The sequence below is a fragment of the Mandrillus leucophaeus genome, unplaced genomic scaffold (assembly GCF_000951045.1).
Source record: "Mandrillus leucophaeus isolate KB7577 unplaced genomic scaffold, Mleu.le_1.0 Scaffold132, whole genome shotgun sequence".
Lineage (NCBI taxonomy): Eukaryota > Metazoa > Chordata > Mammalia > Primates > Cercopithecidae > Mandrillus > Mandrillus leucophaeus.
This window is the reverse complement of record NW_012101277.1, coordinates 2,087,778-2,104,103: the sequence shown is the minus strand read 5'-3', so window position 1 is coordinate 2,104,103 and position 16,326 is coordinate 2,087,778. Positions and strand designations below refer to the sequence as shown.

General features: G+C 40.5%; 1 protein-coding gene across 1 annotated transcript in view; it reads right to left on the bottom strand.

The window, feature by feature from the left end:
- PPM1H (protein phosphatase, Mg2+/Mn2+ dependent, 1H) overlaps nt 1–16,326 on the bottom strand; it is a 307,084-nt gene that overhangs the window by 273,553 nt on the left and 17,205 nt on the right. The window lies entirely within an intron of this gene.

The window sequence follows — 16,326 nt, the reverse complement described above, 5'->3', positions numbered from 1 at the left end:
GGATTAATTAAAATAATATATGCATAACCCTTAGCCCAATGCCTGGCACAGGGCTCAATAACAGGTTGAGGCTCTCATGACTGTAATAATTATGAGTAGTACTAAGAATGATAGTGGAAATAGTTGCAGTGAGGCCCTACCCTAGACGGAGGGCCCACTTGTGATTTGAAACATCCAGCCACAGTTTAGACAATCATACAGGCCTATCTCCTATGGCAAATGGAATACTGCCCCATCAAATGGGTTGAACTAACATCACTAGACTAAGTATTTGATGACTGCTTTTTTTACGAGGTACTTAGGTAATACCCAAATTGCTGGTTTTCAGAGGACACGATTATATTGCCCAACATGGACAACTCACTATGTAAGATGAGTTGTAGTCCCCTCCTGAGACACATGGACAGAAAAGATAATACACTAACAAGAGTCCAGCTTTATGGCCATTGCATTCAGACATTACCAGATTCCAAGTTTTTCCCATTTGAAGTAGCTGGTGCAGTTCATTTCTTTAGACATGCCTCCATCCACATCAAGTCTGAAAGCTTCTTTAATGCTTTTAAGATTAAGATAAAACAGCTGGTGAAGGGGTGGAAGCGTGTCAGTGGCAAAAACTCTAAAAGGAGAACACAGAGCTTGGCTAAAGACAAAGCAACAGGAAGTCAAGCACATGCATGGTCCAGAAATACCCTGAAATGTTATTTCAAGACTTCCACCCTTGATGAATCTCATCCTCCATATTTTAATGCTTTTGTGATATTTGAAGGAAGGGACAGGAAAATAACAATGATGAATAAACTTAATTCTGGTTAAGTAACAACGAGGCCTGAGGGCCAGGTGTCCCTTAACCACTGAGCACAAGAACTCTGTGATTTTAGATACAGACAGAAAATGATGGAAAATATCCACCCACTCCCAAAGTTTCTACCATTGAAATTCCTTCAATGGTAGAAAACATAAGACACAAATAATCAACTTTACTTAAGACTTGCAAACCTTATATGTACTAAGTAACCAGTACTATGTCTAGTTGTCATGGGGCAGGGGAGTGGGGTGTGGGGTCTAAAAGAATTGAACATTTCAATGTTATTCAATAACTAGGTTATATATGAACATTCAGTCAAAATATATTTGTAAGGGAGTCTTCAGTTTCTAGAAGAGAACTAAGAAATAGAAAGGCAGCTGTAAAATTTGGTATACACTGATGTTCATATTTAATTAATGGGTAATACATTTCTGAAAGGGTCTATTTATTTTTTTGGAGTCATCCTGTAGTAGCAAATCTTAGTGATTGATGAAACCTCATACCATAAAGAGAACAGGGTAGAGAAATGTAATACAAAGTTGAAATGGTTAAGGCTGTTCATATTGCCTTCACTTCAAAGAAATTACATTCACTGTTGGTATTTCTTGTAGGGAACTGAGATACCATTGCAAAAGCCTTCAAAAAGGCTACATTTACATTAAGTATTAAAACAAAAAAGTGATCTAGTAACAAAAAGGCCCACAAACAGAGCTGTGGGGTACAAAATTAGTTCTTTGTAAATATTTTTATTTTTTTTTTCTTTGAGAAAGAGTCTTACTCTGTTGCCCAGGCTGGAGTGCAGTGGCATGATCTTGGCTCACTGCAATCTCCACCTCCCAGGCTCAAGCAATCCTCCCACCTCGGCCTCTGAGTAGCAGGGACCATAGGCACGCATCACGATGCTCGGCTAATTTTCTTTTATTTTGTGTAGAGATGGGCTTTCTCCATATTGCCCAGGCTGACCTCGAACTCCCTGTAAATATTTCTTATAGATCAATGAACACAATCCCATATTTTCTTACAATGCTGCACCCGACGGCTTCATGGGCCCTTCTAAGGAAGAAATTGACCAGTAGACAGAACTGTGCCATATGTTTTGTCATGAGATATGGGCAAAAGGATTGCTGTCAGATGCCAGGCAACGAAAGTAAAGGCAGGAGGAATTTCCACCCTTGAAGCGAAAGAAAGACATTTTAAAGCTACAGAGGTTGGTGTGAGCTATTCAGGGGTCACCAGGACCAGCAGCATGTGGACTGTGTCTCAGTTAAGTCTGCAATGTCTTCCCCTCGTCCTTAATAGTATGTAAAATAGTAACATGCCCAAAATCAATCTTAGTATATTAAATATTAATTTCTTAGAAAAAAATCAATGCAAACCTATAAGCTTTAAAGGCTATTTTTTTTTTTCAGCTCTGACCTAGATGTAGCCTAACAGCCATGGCAGCCTTTTCCCAGGCCAGCAGCACTCACTCCTAATAACAGGGTTAGTGCTAAGAGGGGGCTTGAGAGCCAGTCCCTCTAGGTTCAAATTCCAGCTCTGCCACTTACTCTGTGACAATGATAACAGTACCCATCTCATAGGGTTGTTACAACAATTAAACGAGACAGTATTGGCAGAGAGCTCAGAGCAGTATCTCACACAGTGAGCATCATGTCAGTACTTGTTAAATAAAACTAGCACCTAGACTTTGGTGTCAAACTGTTCTCCAGGGAAAGAAGCCAGGGATTCTTAGAGGGTAATTCCGTATCTTGGGGCAGGGAAGGTTAAGGATCGACAAGGCTGAACATGTGGCTAGCAGAAAGGTAGAAGATGTTCATGGAGCTCAGGGGTAGTGATGAAAAGACAAATCACTGGCCAAGATGGGACAATGTGGGCATCAAAAGTACTAAGGCAATCTAAATGTGAAAGACATGATTTCATGATATCCCACACAAGAAAAAGTTAATATAAAGCACATGAGGTGTTATCATGCAAAAGAAAGGAGGAGAGTATCCATTCCACTTTATTTTAATAAATGGAAGAGTGCTAGGTGTTTTGTTTCTTCTATTAAATATTTACCTATTTAAGTAGAGAAGAGTGAACTCTGGGAACTTAGTAATACTAGTTCTCGGTAAGACAGACAGTAGACCAATAACAGGAAGGCTTTAACATACTTAAAAACCAGGGGGAAAGAAAATCGAAATGTGTCAAGATGACAAATTCTCTAAACGTTTTAAGAGGTGCATTAACTGCAGACTTCATCCCTCATATCCTAGGAGATAATACCCCTTACATGTCTTACTAATGGAGATAGTAATAGATCATACGGTAGCTTCTAATGATGCAAAGAACCAAGCAAAGATTAGGAGGACAGGGCAATGGACTATGAGATGCCAGCCAAGCAAAACTTGGAAAAGAAAACATTCTGGGAGAAGCACCATGCTGCAAAAAATCTAGAACTTGTGTGGAAAGTGTAACTCCAAAATCTTACTGATGTAACAAATGGTGGACAAATATAAAACGGAGCCTAGCCAGATGCCCAGTGGCTTGGATTTGATGAAGCCAGAGATGGCAAAAAATAACTAGATCAGTGGTCAGCTGGTCAGACTATCTTTCTGGCTCTAATAAAGTTTCTGTAATTGTGGAAATGTACTAGTACTAAATTACTGTAGAAAAGTCTCAAAATGCACATTGCTCTAACACTGGACACTACCAAAATATATGTCACTACAAATTTAGGAAAGTAAACAGACAAATTTAAAACTTAGGAAAGTAAACAACAAATGAACCATGACGGCATTGGTATTTTACAACAGCTTTAAGTATGTTATATGTTTCATAATCACCGGATCTTTGTGTGCTGTTTCCAGTGTCAGGGGCCTTAAAAGAATCTTCATTGCAGTTTAAGTTGTTAAAAGAGTTCAGTCAGTAATTCATGTTCAAATAGATTTCAGAAGCTGATTTTCAAAGCTTGGTTTTACATACAAATTTAATAGTTTGAGCACTAAATTACATATAGTAGCAGGTGCTTCTCTCCATGAACAAAAACCCCTAGAACATTAAAGAATACATAAAGTGGGTCACCAACGGATGTCCAGAGAAGTAAACTGTATTTCTTCACATGAAAGACTATTCAGAAGCGCGGTTATCCACTTCTTCCATCACAATGACCCCAAGGGAAACAAAAGGTAGAGGCAACAATAGAAGAAGATATGAGATAGAAATGCTACACAGTTGATAAGAGTTCTTCCATATTAAAAGCAGGACAGGGGGATAATGGGAAATGAACTATAATAGAACCTGGCTCAGTTTGTTGTATAAATGCAATCAGACATGTATAGCATAACAACACGTTCCTTCTGTTATAGCTTTGAAATAAAATGAATCGGCCGGGCGCAGTGGCTCAAGCCTGTAATCCCAGCACTTTGGGAGGCCGAGATGGGCGGATCACGAGGTCAGGAGATCGAGACCAGCCTGGCTAACACAGCGAAACCCCGTCTCTACCAAAAAAAATACAAAAAAAAAAAAACTAGCCGGACGAGGTGGCGGGCGCCTGTAGTCCCAGCTACTCGGGAGGCTGAGGCAGGAGAATGGCCCAAACCCGGGAGGCGGAGCTTGCAGTAAGCTGAGATCCGGCCACTGCACTCCAGCCTGTGGAGCAAGACTCCGTCTCAAAAAAAAAAAAAAAAAAAAAGAAATAAAATGAATCTGAAATGACGAAGAATACAAATTTGTCTAGAACAATTAAATACAATGGTGAAGTTTCAGACGTGGAGAGGGGTGAAAGTGGAACTGAGAAATGCTCTCAAGAGTCCACTGACCCATTTCCTCTAGAGGAGCTAGATCGATCACCTCCAAATCTTTGGGTTTATCCCTGGCAACTACTCTCCTTGCAAATTTAATGTTTTTCTTTTTGAAAGGCTGATATTATTCTTTCTACAATTCTTTCTCCCTGTTCTTCCCACCCTCCATCTAAGACATGCAATCTAAATGCTCACTTATGGGAGAAAGGCAACAAAGCAAATGGCATTCATTGAGCACCAGCATGTGACAGGCACTGCAGAGGGAGATTTCCAGGATCATTACATTTCATCATCATGAATCTTGGGAGCTGGATATTATTACCCTAGTTTTAGTAATGGAGAAACTGGAGTTCTGCAGAAATGAGCAAATTGTGCAAGGACATCAGAGCAGTTTGAGTGTTCAGACCTGTGTTCACGTCTGCCACCAAATCCAGTATGCTCTTCCGCTGTCCTGTGCTGCCTTTGGGTTCTCTGCCCCACTGTTTTTACTGGGACTGCCTGTCAGCAGTTCTTTCTCAAATGAATTGCCAAGTCAAAAACCTCAACTCTGAAACTCAGTTCCCAAAAAAGCAACATAAAAATGTTCTAGTCTAAGTTTCCTTTGTTTATCCAGTAAGTACTTGTTACACAGAGAGCTGTATCATTCCAGCCTGAATCTCAATAGTGCTCTGTATGACCTGGAGAATTTAAATGTGTACCTGTATCAAAAAGAGGAACTCATCCTAAGTTTTCTACCAGTCACACACATGTGACAAGTTCTCCATACCAGCCTGCACTTCAGTTTCAGGTGTGGAAAAAGGTGCCTAACAACCAATGCAGCTCCCAGAGGCTGACAGAGTACCCCCTCTCCCCTTCATGGCTGTCCTTATAATGCTCTCTCTACATTCAGAACAGAGTGTAAAGGCTTTAAAACCAGCCTCTTAAGCTATCAGGGCAACATCAATTAAGATCATTTTTAAAAGCTCAAGGCAGGAAAGAAATTAACATTCCATTTATTTAAAAATGTACAAGATTAAAAAGTATTAAGGACGAGTAGAGGACAACCTCTTTATTGACTTTTACAATCAAAATCGTGCATGCATGACAGGTCATTAGAAGTTGAGTTTTGCTTATTTTTATTTTATTTTTAAAATCCTACCCAAGAAAAGCATACTTTTACTAACCAAAAGTTATTTACTATCTGTACTCTGAATATTATGCAAGTGGAGAAAACCAACCAAGAATGCCACATACGGTTGGGTAGAAGTCCATGGCACAAATATGCTGGCTGAGGGGCCAAAGCATGGTTTGTATCATAGTTGGGGCTGCAACCACCTGAAAGAATGGACTCCTCTTAAGTGCCAAGTCTATGCTAGGGCAGGGAATAGATGGGTAAACAAAAGAGACGCAGACCATACCCCGAAGGAGCCTCCAGTAGAGTGGGTAGACATTAAACAAATAATTACAAATAACTATGGACCATGTTTTCTCAACTCTAAGAAAAACATTTTCCCTTATCTATTTAATCTTCACATGCACCTAATCAGTTATGACTAATCCCTGGCTTACAGATGAGAAAACTGGCATTAACTATCTGCTTGAAGGGGTGGATTTGGGATTGGAACCTGGGCCAATGGACTCCGGAGACCATTCCTTTAAGGACAACACTACACCACTTCCCACCAGTTCCCCACCCCACCCTATCCCCTGGGCTTCTTAACTATTAGAAAATGGAACCACTATTCACCCAGTTTCTCAGGCTGAAAATCCAGAATTATCTTTGGCTCCTCTTTTTCTCACTCAGTTCACCAGTTAATCCTGTCATCTTTCCTTTCAAACTATATCCAGAATCCCACTGCATTTTATTCCTTCCAGTACTATCATCCTGGCCCAAACTGACATCATCTTGTACCCAGAGTAATGTAAAAGCTTTCAACTGCTTTTCCTGCTTTTGCCCCTGCTAGCTACAATTTACCTCCCACATGGTGGCCAAAGCCATCCTTCTAAAACAATTTCCCATGTTCCTCTGCTCAAAACCTCCCATTGACCTTCCATCTCGGCAGTCACTGGCCTCAGCCATCTGACCTCCTCTGGACCCTCATTTCCCATCTCCCTCTCCTTTGCTCCCTTCTCCGCAGCCACCCTCACCTCCCTGCTGGTCCTCAAACACAACAAGCATATCCCAATCTTGGCATCTTTGCACATCTGATTTCTGCTGCCAGCACACTCTTAAGCCCCCATCTGTTGATGTGTGTCACTCTCTGATTTCACTCAGGTCAACAACTAACCTCTCTAGAGGGCTCTTCTCTGACACTCCCTGTGAAGGAGCATGGCCCTCTTTTTTGTCTGTCTCCTTCTTCAGACTCTTCTCTGCACTTACAGGTAGCTGTCATCACACTACATATTTATTTGCAAATTATCTGCTTCACACACTAGAATAGAGGCTCTCTGTGGGCAGAGACTGCTTTGCTCACCGTTTCCCAGCACTTAAAACACCACCTTCGCATGTGGCAGTGAACAAAAGAATGAGTCTTAAAAGTATTATTAAAGCAAGTCAGTAGTGTGTATTATAATGGATACCATTGTGGAACTGAAGAATGACATAATTATAATACTAACTATTGTGATGAAGATTATGGAGGTTTTAATAACATTAATTGTAGAGAGGTGGTAATATATCCTGGGGTTCAGAAATGGCCTCCTCAAGGAAGGGCTGTTGAAGTTGAAACCTGAGGCTAAGCAGGAGTTAACCAGGTATAGTGGTGAGGAGGCCATTCTCCACAGATGAACCAGTATGCACGAAAAGCCTGGAGTGGAGAAGAAACATGACAACAGATTGGAGAAAATGCAGAAGAATGAGTGTGGATGGAGCACAGGAGAGAGGGGAGGATGGAAGGGAATTGGAAGGGGACAATACTAGGTGCTGTGGGTCACATTCTCAAATTGTGATTAAGTGAATACAATGGGATGCTTATGTCTATTTATATTAATCAGTTTAAGATGTGCCTATTCGTATTCTTTTGTAGTTCAGGAAAAGTTTGAATAACCTGAAGATTATCAGTCCCTCAAGAGAACTTTTCAGTCACATAACCAGGGGCAGGTATTGGCAGGAGGGCATTCAAAGAGAGAAAGATACTAATTCTTTGGACATTTTCTCTATTTCCTTTTTTCTATGAAGCCATATATTTAGGTCATTTATATAAAAATAATTCAGCATATTGGATTCAGAAATCTGATGCCTGTGATAACAATTTTTAGAGAAAATTCCTTTCAAGTCTATATCCTTTTGACTTATGGCACTTTATCCAGGCTAACACACCATGATTGAGAGGATTATCTGATGAAGGAAGGGCTTAGCAGTTGCTTAGAGATATCTCTTGATAAGAAAACTGGTCACCACCTCCTGCCTCTCCCATGCATTAGCAACTGTCATCTCCCTCCCTTGTTTTATCTGAAGAATCAGACCAAGTCATTAGAGCACCAGCCAGCAAATCTGAGGTGTACAAAGCAGCTGCTGGCAAAGAAGCTTACTCTAGTTCAGAATACAAAGTACTCACAGGTGAAATGTTAAATAATAATGAAAGGTTCAAATAAAGATTCATGATAAAAACTAAAAAAATTATGTAAATATTTGAGTACCTACAATGTGGTAGGCTCCCCAAACTGGGGACAAAAACAAGAGAATGTGGGACAGGAAATCTCCAGTGGCCATGAAATCTCACCACCACTACCTACTTCCCAAGGACTAGAAAGCAGATCAGCTAAAAACCTGAAAAGCTGGAAGTAATACAAATTACTGGTATTCTTCAGGGGGTCTAATGATATCTATATCACATATGTGGTCCCTACACGGCACTCCAAAGTCAAAGTAGGGCTAGTAAAAACTGAGCAGAGTGGCACTGTGATCATCAGAAAGATATTTCCCCCAACAATATGACAAGATCTGAAATTGCACGAGTTTGTCAAATTTTTAAACCCTACGATGTAAAAGTCCTCCTTAACATCCCAAAAGGCAATTTTTACTTTAACAAATTTTTAAATTAAAGGTAGTGCTCAAAACTGTTAATTGTTTTTTCTTGCATATCAGATTTCCAAGAAATGTGTTTGTTATCTTGTACAGTTCATTTACTGACCTTAATTACCTAAATGTACGAGTCGGCATTACCTGACGAGTCCGTTTGGAGATCTTACAGTGTGTGAGGGCACCCATGCTCCAGTATCCAGCTCTTCTTGAGCCTCATCTTTCAACCCCAGCATTTACTTATTTCTGAGCCTTTGCCCATCAGTTTCTACTTTCAGAGAATAGGTTGGCTGATTCCTGCTAATCACTCATCCTTCAGGTCTTAGCTTTGCTTGTGCATTCTGCAAGGACAGGCACCACACTTTCCCTCTACTGCATCTCCAGCATCAGTCCCATCACTTGTCACAAAGTAGGTTAGATGTCTAACAAATCTTGTTTGAAGAAATGAACCACTGTCATCTCCCCGGGACAACTTCCCCCAAACCAGAACTCAGGTTAGGTAGCCCTCTCATCTTGTCCCTCACACATGTGTACTCCAATGTACACATTACATTGTGTGTACCTTATTGCCTGATCCTTAGGTTGCTTATCTCCTTTGCTAGATTTAATTCTCAAAGCCTCAGGTCTTGTCTTGGTTCTTGTTAAATCCCAGAGTCTTCCACAACAGTTGGCAACATTTGCTGATATTCCTTATTAAATCTTTGAGGAACTCACCTGTTTCCCCCTTTCAATTAAAAGAGAAAAAGATAGCATCCATTTCACAATTCTCTCAACAGCCTACAACGCAACAAAGTGGTGATTATATGAAAGGACTCTAATTAGAAATTCAGATAACATAGTGCAAAACTACTTATGAAACTAACAACATTCATTTAGCAGAAAAAATTATTTCTTCACAGTCCCAACTTACTGCCTAGGACAGTAAAAATCTAGAACCACCCTCATTCCCCAAACGACCATTAACTTTACTTTTCTAAGTACTGATAAAACTTGCAGCCTACATTATGGTGGCAGTAACAGAAGTTTATTTCTCATTCACTCTATGTGTCCATTTCAGGTTGGCTCCTCTCAGGGAGGACAGGGCTTCCACACTCTGGAGGGTCACCCCTTGCTGAGGCAGAAGGAATAGGAGGAGAAGAGCAGTGCACCCAGGAGGAGGAGACTTGAAACTGAGAATTGGTGAGCAGCATCTTAATGGCCATCACACAAGATTTGGCAGAAATGTACACAATGTGCAAGAGTACTTAACTTTCTACTATGATATCCCAGAAGGTAACTCTGAATTAATATACAGACTCAATCTTTTTTATGCTTTTGCAAAGCTAATGAGACAAACTCAGGTAGTAACTCACTACAGGGCAATTAACCAAAAAAAGAATCCACCACAATGTAATTGGACAAATGAACATGTCCATACCCCTAGAGTACCTACAAGAGAATTCTATAAGAGAATTTTATTAACAGACTGACGTAGCTCTAGAAACTGAAAGCAGATTTGTTCCCCAGCTGTTCCTACGTATTGACACAGTGAAGCCTCAGCATTATCCAACTGCTTCCACCTGGCACTGTCAAAAACCATTAGTTTGTAGATGATACATGGGCACAGAGTATCCACCACGTCCTTTACAGCTACTCTAATTTATACTCACATTTTGAACAAATACAAATGCAGGCTCATGCAAAGCATATGGTATGGGCAGGCAGAGTGAAGGAATGATCACAGCAGAGGGGACCCCGTGGAGAGCTTAAGGGAGAAGCAAGGCTATAGGTAAATTCAAGTTCCAAAGAAAGTGATACGGATAAAATTGTTAATGAAGATGAGGAAGAAAGGGAGGAAAAGTTCTGGAAAGCTTGGGGAACATTAGTATTTAAGGGAGATTTGAGAAGAAAAGGGAATGTAGTGAGAAAACTAGAAAAAGAACCTGAAGCAGTCTCCAGAAGTTACGAGATAAAAGACTTCATGGACTAGAGAGTGAGCAGCGACAATTACCGTTGCAGTGAGGATGTGGAAGATGCGCACATTTTCAAAGTGACTATTTGCACCTAGAAAGTCACTGCCAGTGAGCGTTTTCCTAAGTAGCACTGAAGTGGAAGCAATGCATGGAGAGCACCCCGCAGCTTCCCAGGCGCATCCTACTCTGCCCTTCCATGTACCCACACTCGCTTTCCTCTCCAGCCTTCCACTGTCTGGCTGGCTGCTTTATGGTTCAGCTCCTGGCTCATGTCTGGGGGAAGCCTTCCTACAGTGGCTTGTTCGGCTGGATGGGACTCCTGCTAGACAACTTCAGGAAAAGAGGTTTGTCTTGTCTTTGTGTACTTGGCACCCAGACAAGTTTTTGACAAAGTAAGCATTCAATATACTGGTTTTTGTTGTTTTTGTTTTGGTGAGACAGAGCTTTACTCAGTTGTCCAGGCTGGCGTGCAGTGGTGCAATCTCGGCTCACTGCAACCTCCGCCTCCCAGGTTCAAGCGATTCTCCTGCTGCCTCAGCCTCCTGAGTAGCTGGGATTATATGCATGCACAACCATGCTGGCTAATTTTATATTTTTAGGAGAGATGGGATTTAACCATGTTGGCCAGGCTGGTCTTGAACTTCTGACCTCAAGTGACCCACTGGCCTCAGCCTCCCAAAGTGCTGGGATTACAGGCATGAGCCACCATGCCTGGCCCAATATACATTTCTATAAGGGAGGAAATAAAGGAGTGCTGTCGTTTGGTTTGTCCCCACCAAGTCTCATGTTGAAATCTGATCCCCAGTGTTGAAATTGGAGACTAGTGGGAGGTATTTTGGTCATGGGGTCAAATCTCTCAAGAATGGCTTGGTGCATCTTCATGGCAATGAGTGAGTTCTGGCTCTATTAGTTCCTGAGAGCTGGTTGTTAAAAGGAACTTGGCACCTCCTTTCCTCTCTTGCCATGTGACCTCTGCACATGCTGGCTGTCCTTTGTCTTCCGCCATGAGTGGAAGCAGCCTGAGACTTTCACCAGATGCCCAATCTTCCAGCCAGGAGAATCATGGGCCAAATAAATTTTTTTTCTTTATAAATTACCTAGCCTTTGGTATTCCTTTACAGCAACATAAACTAAGACAAGGAGGGGAAGATTTTCTTAAAAAGGGAGCAGTAGTACACCCAGTAACTTGAAGGGGTGATGCAGCCTGGAAGAGGAAGTGTGTTGTTTTACCCAATAGCAATGACTTAGCACATCTGTGGGAGAGGGAAAGTGATGGAAGGGAAAAGGCACAGGACACTACAACAACAAATGAAAGAAATGGAAGACACAATGTGCTGTGTGGAGTGTTAACATTTAGCCTTCTCCATTATCATTCAAGGGGAAGACAATACTGGAAGGTCTTCCAATGACAATTATAGGCATCAGCCTAGAAGTGACACTTCATTTATGCTCAAAATGTACTGGCCAGAACTAGTCACATGGACTCATCTACCTACAAAGCGAGCAGAGAGGTGTAAGCCTCCCATGTGCCCACACAGAGAAAGAAGGGTATGCACTAGATGTCGCTAACATATCTCTTCAGTATTCCCAAACAGTCCTGCAATCTATTAGATTTACATCTGGAAAGCCTCCAACAATGCCTCTTCTCCATCTCACCATTGTACCTCACCCTTCATCTGTTTCACTCCCATATCTGCTACTTTTCCCAAACATAAACTTCATGTCATTCCCAATAATTGCTTCCTAAAAAAAATTCTTTGTGGCTGCTCACTGCTTATGATGTAAATAAAGTTCCTTATGATGAGATACAAGGGCCTTCACAATCTCATGCAAACCTATCTTTTCAGCCCTGTCCCTGCCTCTATGCAGTTTTTGTTTTTTGTTGGTGTTAAGAGTTGGTGCCTTCTGGACTCTTACTTTGATGACTTTTAACTGCAATGAGTTAGAAATCTCAGGACAAAAGAAACTTGGCTTAGGGTTTCAGTGGCTCTTTATTTCTTGGCATATGTGGTGAGTGCCTGCAGCCCTCTGCCTCACGCGGGACCTTCAGGAGTTCTGCTGTCTGCTCCAGCACTGGCTCTGCTCCCTGCATGGTTCAATCAGGAATGGTTGGAGGGCTCTGGGCACAGCTGTAGCAGAGTTTTTGCAGGAAATCTCCAGGTGATCAAACCAGCAAGTGAGGGATTAGTACCTTTTCTGTAGCAAAAATTATGGTCGTTAGTGAATTCACCTGGGACCCCCATCCATGACAAATCCCAGCAGGTTTTACCTGAGAAGGAAAGTCCCTCCCACTTCCCCTTCGATCCTGGATACATAGCATACAGGTGTACCCAAGAGCAGCCCAGCAAGAGTCCTAAATACAGAGGCAACATTCAGACCTGATTCCGTCTACCATCTTGAAGGGAAGCACCAATCCCACAGAGAGCTTCCAGAGGACATGCCTGGCAGACCTAAAGAGCAGTCAAATGTTACCAGCATCCACTCTTTCTGTAAGAAGGGAGAATCATTGTATGTCTAGTGTCAGGTGGTTCAGGCTCCACAAATACCCTGTCAGGGATTTTGACAGGCCTACAAACAGTCACAAAAGATTTTTCTAATTCCCAGAAATTGCCGCTTTCATACCGCCATGACCTTCCTCATGCTGCTGTCTCCCTCATGTGCCTCCTCTACACAACATCTGTTCCTCCAGGGTTCGAACAGTCAGCTTTGCTCACCTCTTCCCATTTTCTCCAGACTTAGAATTAACCAGCCTGTGCCCATTTGCTGGGTTCCCATCACATTTGGTCAACTCCTTCATCACAGTAGCTTATTATATTACAGTTATACACACTATATCTCCCCTGCTAACTTGTGAACCCCTTGAAAATAGAAAATATATTTTTTAACCTTCAGAGCCTTCCTTACACTCCATGAGGAGGTTTAATAAATGTTAGCTGACTGAAAACTGAGTTAATTTAATGGTTTTCTGTCAACCTAGCTGAAAGAGTCTTAAGTTTTACTTGTAACTAATATGGCTTGCTAAATATGGGCATTGTTGATCATACATTATTTTCTTTAATAAACAATTTAAACTATCAAACCATTTAATAACATAACACAATCTAAACATCTTCTGTTTTGGTATCTGTCTCATAATACAGTCTGAAAAGTGTGAATGTTAAGTAGAGATGGTTCATCTTTAAGTCTATAAGTACCTAACCAATGATATTTACTGAATAGAATAAACTGTTTAGATTCGTAACAGAGTTGCAAAACTGGCTTTACTGATGAGGTAAATCACTGCTTTGAGATATAGTAAAAATAAATATATCTCAGGAAAAGATATGTTTTTAAGTGCAAACACCAAGAGTATTTTTTCTGTGTGTGAGAAAAACATTACTTGAGCATACTGTTTTAAATGAATTGTACTTAAATCAGAAGAACTCTATTATATAAATGAATGCTGAAGCAGTTCTGGTATAAATGGAGTTACTGAAAAGTAATAAATCAATCCTTGAATATTCAAAAGCACATTAGGGAGGAAGCTGATGTAGGCAGAGTCCCAGTCATTCATCCTTAGCCACTTAACCCTGATGACCTTCAAGGAGCTATTGATGCTAGCTGTCAGTCGCTTAACATCTGAAATGAACAGACCACTAGTTACCCTCTACTTTAAAAAAAAAAAAAAAAAAGAGCATGTGAAAGTTCAACTTCCAAAGAGCCAATACTGATTAACAGTACCATTCTGAACATTATGAAAATGTCTTGCACTGACATAGGTCACAAAGCAAGCTTCCTGGTGCTTTTAAAATATAATTTGACCTATGCGAATTTTCAAAACCAAACCTCAAGCAAACCTCTGCGTCCTTTACTCAGGTCAGAGATGCTGAGAGCAGTACAGTGACACGTGGCTGCAGGGCCACGTACAAGTACAAGGTATTGATTAAAATTACATCAAGCGCAGCTGCTTTCTGCGGCAATTTAACTGCCAAAGTGGGAGAACATTAGCTCTGTGCCAAGTGGCAGCACAATCCTGACAGCCACATAGATGTCCTCAGGTCACCCACCTACAGACAACTTGAGGCTAAATTGAAAGACTGAATTCAGATCTAGTTGTGATCTTCATTCTTTTTTTCCCTGGAAGGATCAGTAAGAGCTTTCAATTTTACATTTTTTTCAACTTTTAGTAGACCCTAATTCGATATCCACATACCTTACAAATTATAATTTGGCTGTAACAGAACCACGTCTCAAAATAGACATTCCAAAGTGGAAGGAAAAGCTTGTCATCACCACCATGATTTTGTTTGCTTCACTGATAAGATTTTGAAGTACATCCCCCTTCCAGGCAAATACTTTAAGTCACCCTTTCTGGACAATAGAGTAACATATCACATCACTTTAAAAGAATTATGGGGGAAAAGCCTAAAAATTTAGTCTCTTTTTATTCAGGATAGGCTACTGAAGTTTATTTTTATTTTTTGATTTTTTTTCTGGAGACAATATTATAACCTGTGCTTGGTGCTCACTCTTCATGCTGTAAAGGGTGGGGAGAGCAGGATACTATCCTCTAAGCAAGGGGATTAGTTTCCACTATACCATACTTGGTTTTTCATGCTGTTAGATTTAGACATTTGTTTCATAGGATCAAATGTAACTAGATTTTCAATTCACTTCCACTTTTTGTTAAAATGCATATTCAGAGATTTTATTTAAGATAAAGCAGACAAGGCAGAAGAAAAAGTGTTAATTTTTAGTGAAGTATATACAAGTATCCCACTTAAAAGTCATTAGAAATTAAGAAGAACCCAACTTTTGTGATGACACTTACTCCGACAGCACTGTACAGCTGGGAAGGGCTAAGTCAATGACCTAACATTATGAATATGCAAACTGAGGATTAAAATAGTGAGGCTGCTTGCTGAAGCCACAGACTGGCTAGGGAAAGAGCCAAGACTACCACAAGCTGCCCCTTCAAGTTATTGATCATGGTGCCACCCCAGCAGCATGCTACTCCTCTGTCATGCTATGCATGGGTTCTCAACTTTTCATTAATTTATTTTCCCAAGAAGAGTGTGAGCCTCCCAAGGTTAAAACCTCTGTATCTTTTGCCTCTTAAGGCATGTGAAGCACACAGTGAATGCATGATGATACCAAAAAAGGGGCAATTTAAACCTAAATATTAAAGTGAAGCCATAATGCTTTTTAATCAGTATGTCCAGCTCACCAAAACACTACTTTGGTAAAGTACATTAAAGTATATAGCTAACGCTTCCCCAAACAATTTCCAATCTAAACACTGATCTTTTCTAACTATTAAATAATGTCACAAGAAATATTGGGAAAGTCCCTTTTGAGCATTTTTCCCAGAAAAATGTCACTTTTCAAATTATAGCTTAGCAAAGATTTGTCTACAAGGAGGTTCATCCCAGGACTGTTTTCAATAGTAAAAACTTGGCTAACATCAAGGAGAAAAATGTGTGTTACAACCATAAATAGAATACAATGCAGCCATTAAAAATGAGAGTAAAATACTTGTTTACATGGGAAGATAGTGACTCCATTTGAAGTGAAAAAACTAATCAGTATATAGAATTATCCCAGTTTGAAAGTAGATATGTACTAACAGATGCACACAAATTATCCATTGAAGCTAATTACAGGTGATAGAATATATGGATAGTTTATGTTCTAAGTTCCTGACTAACCAATGCCTTCCTCCACTTTGACAGATTAGTAAACATCTCAAGATAATTTTAAGTTCTTCTCATCCACAGTCAGTGGAGATAGAAATTTGTGCAACAGAAA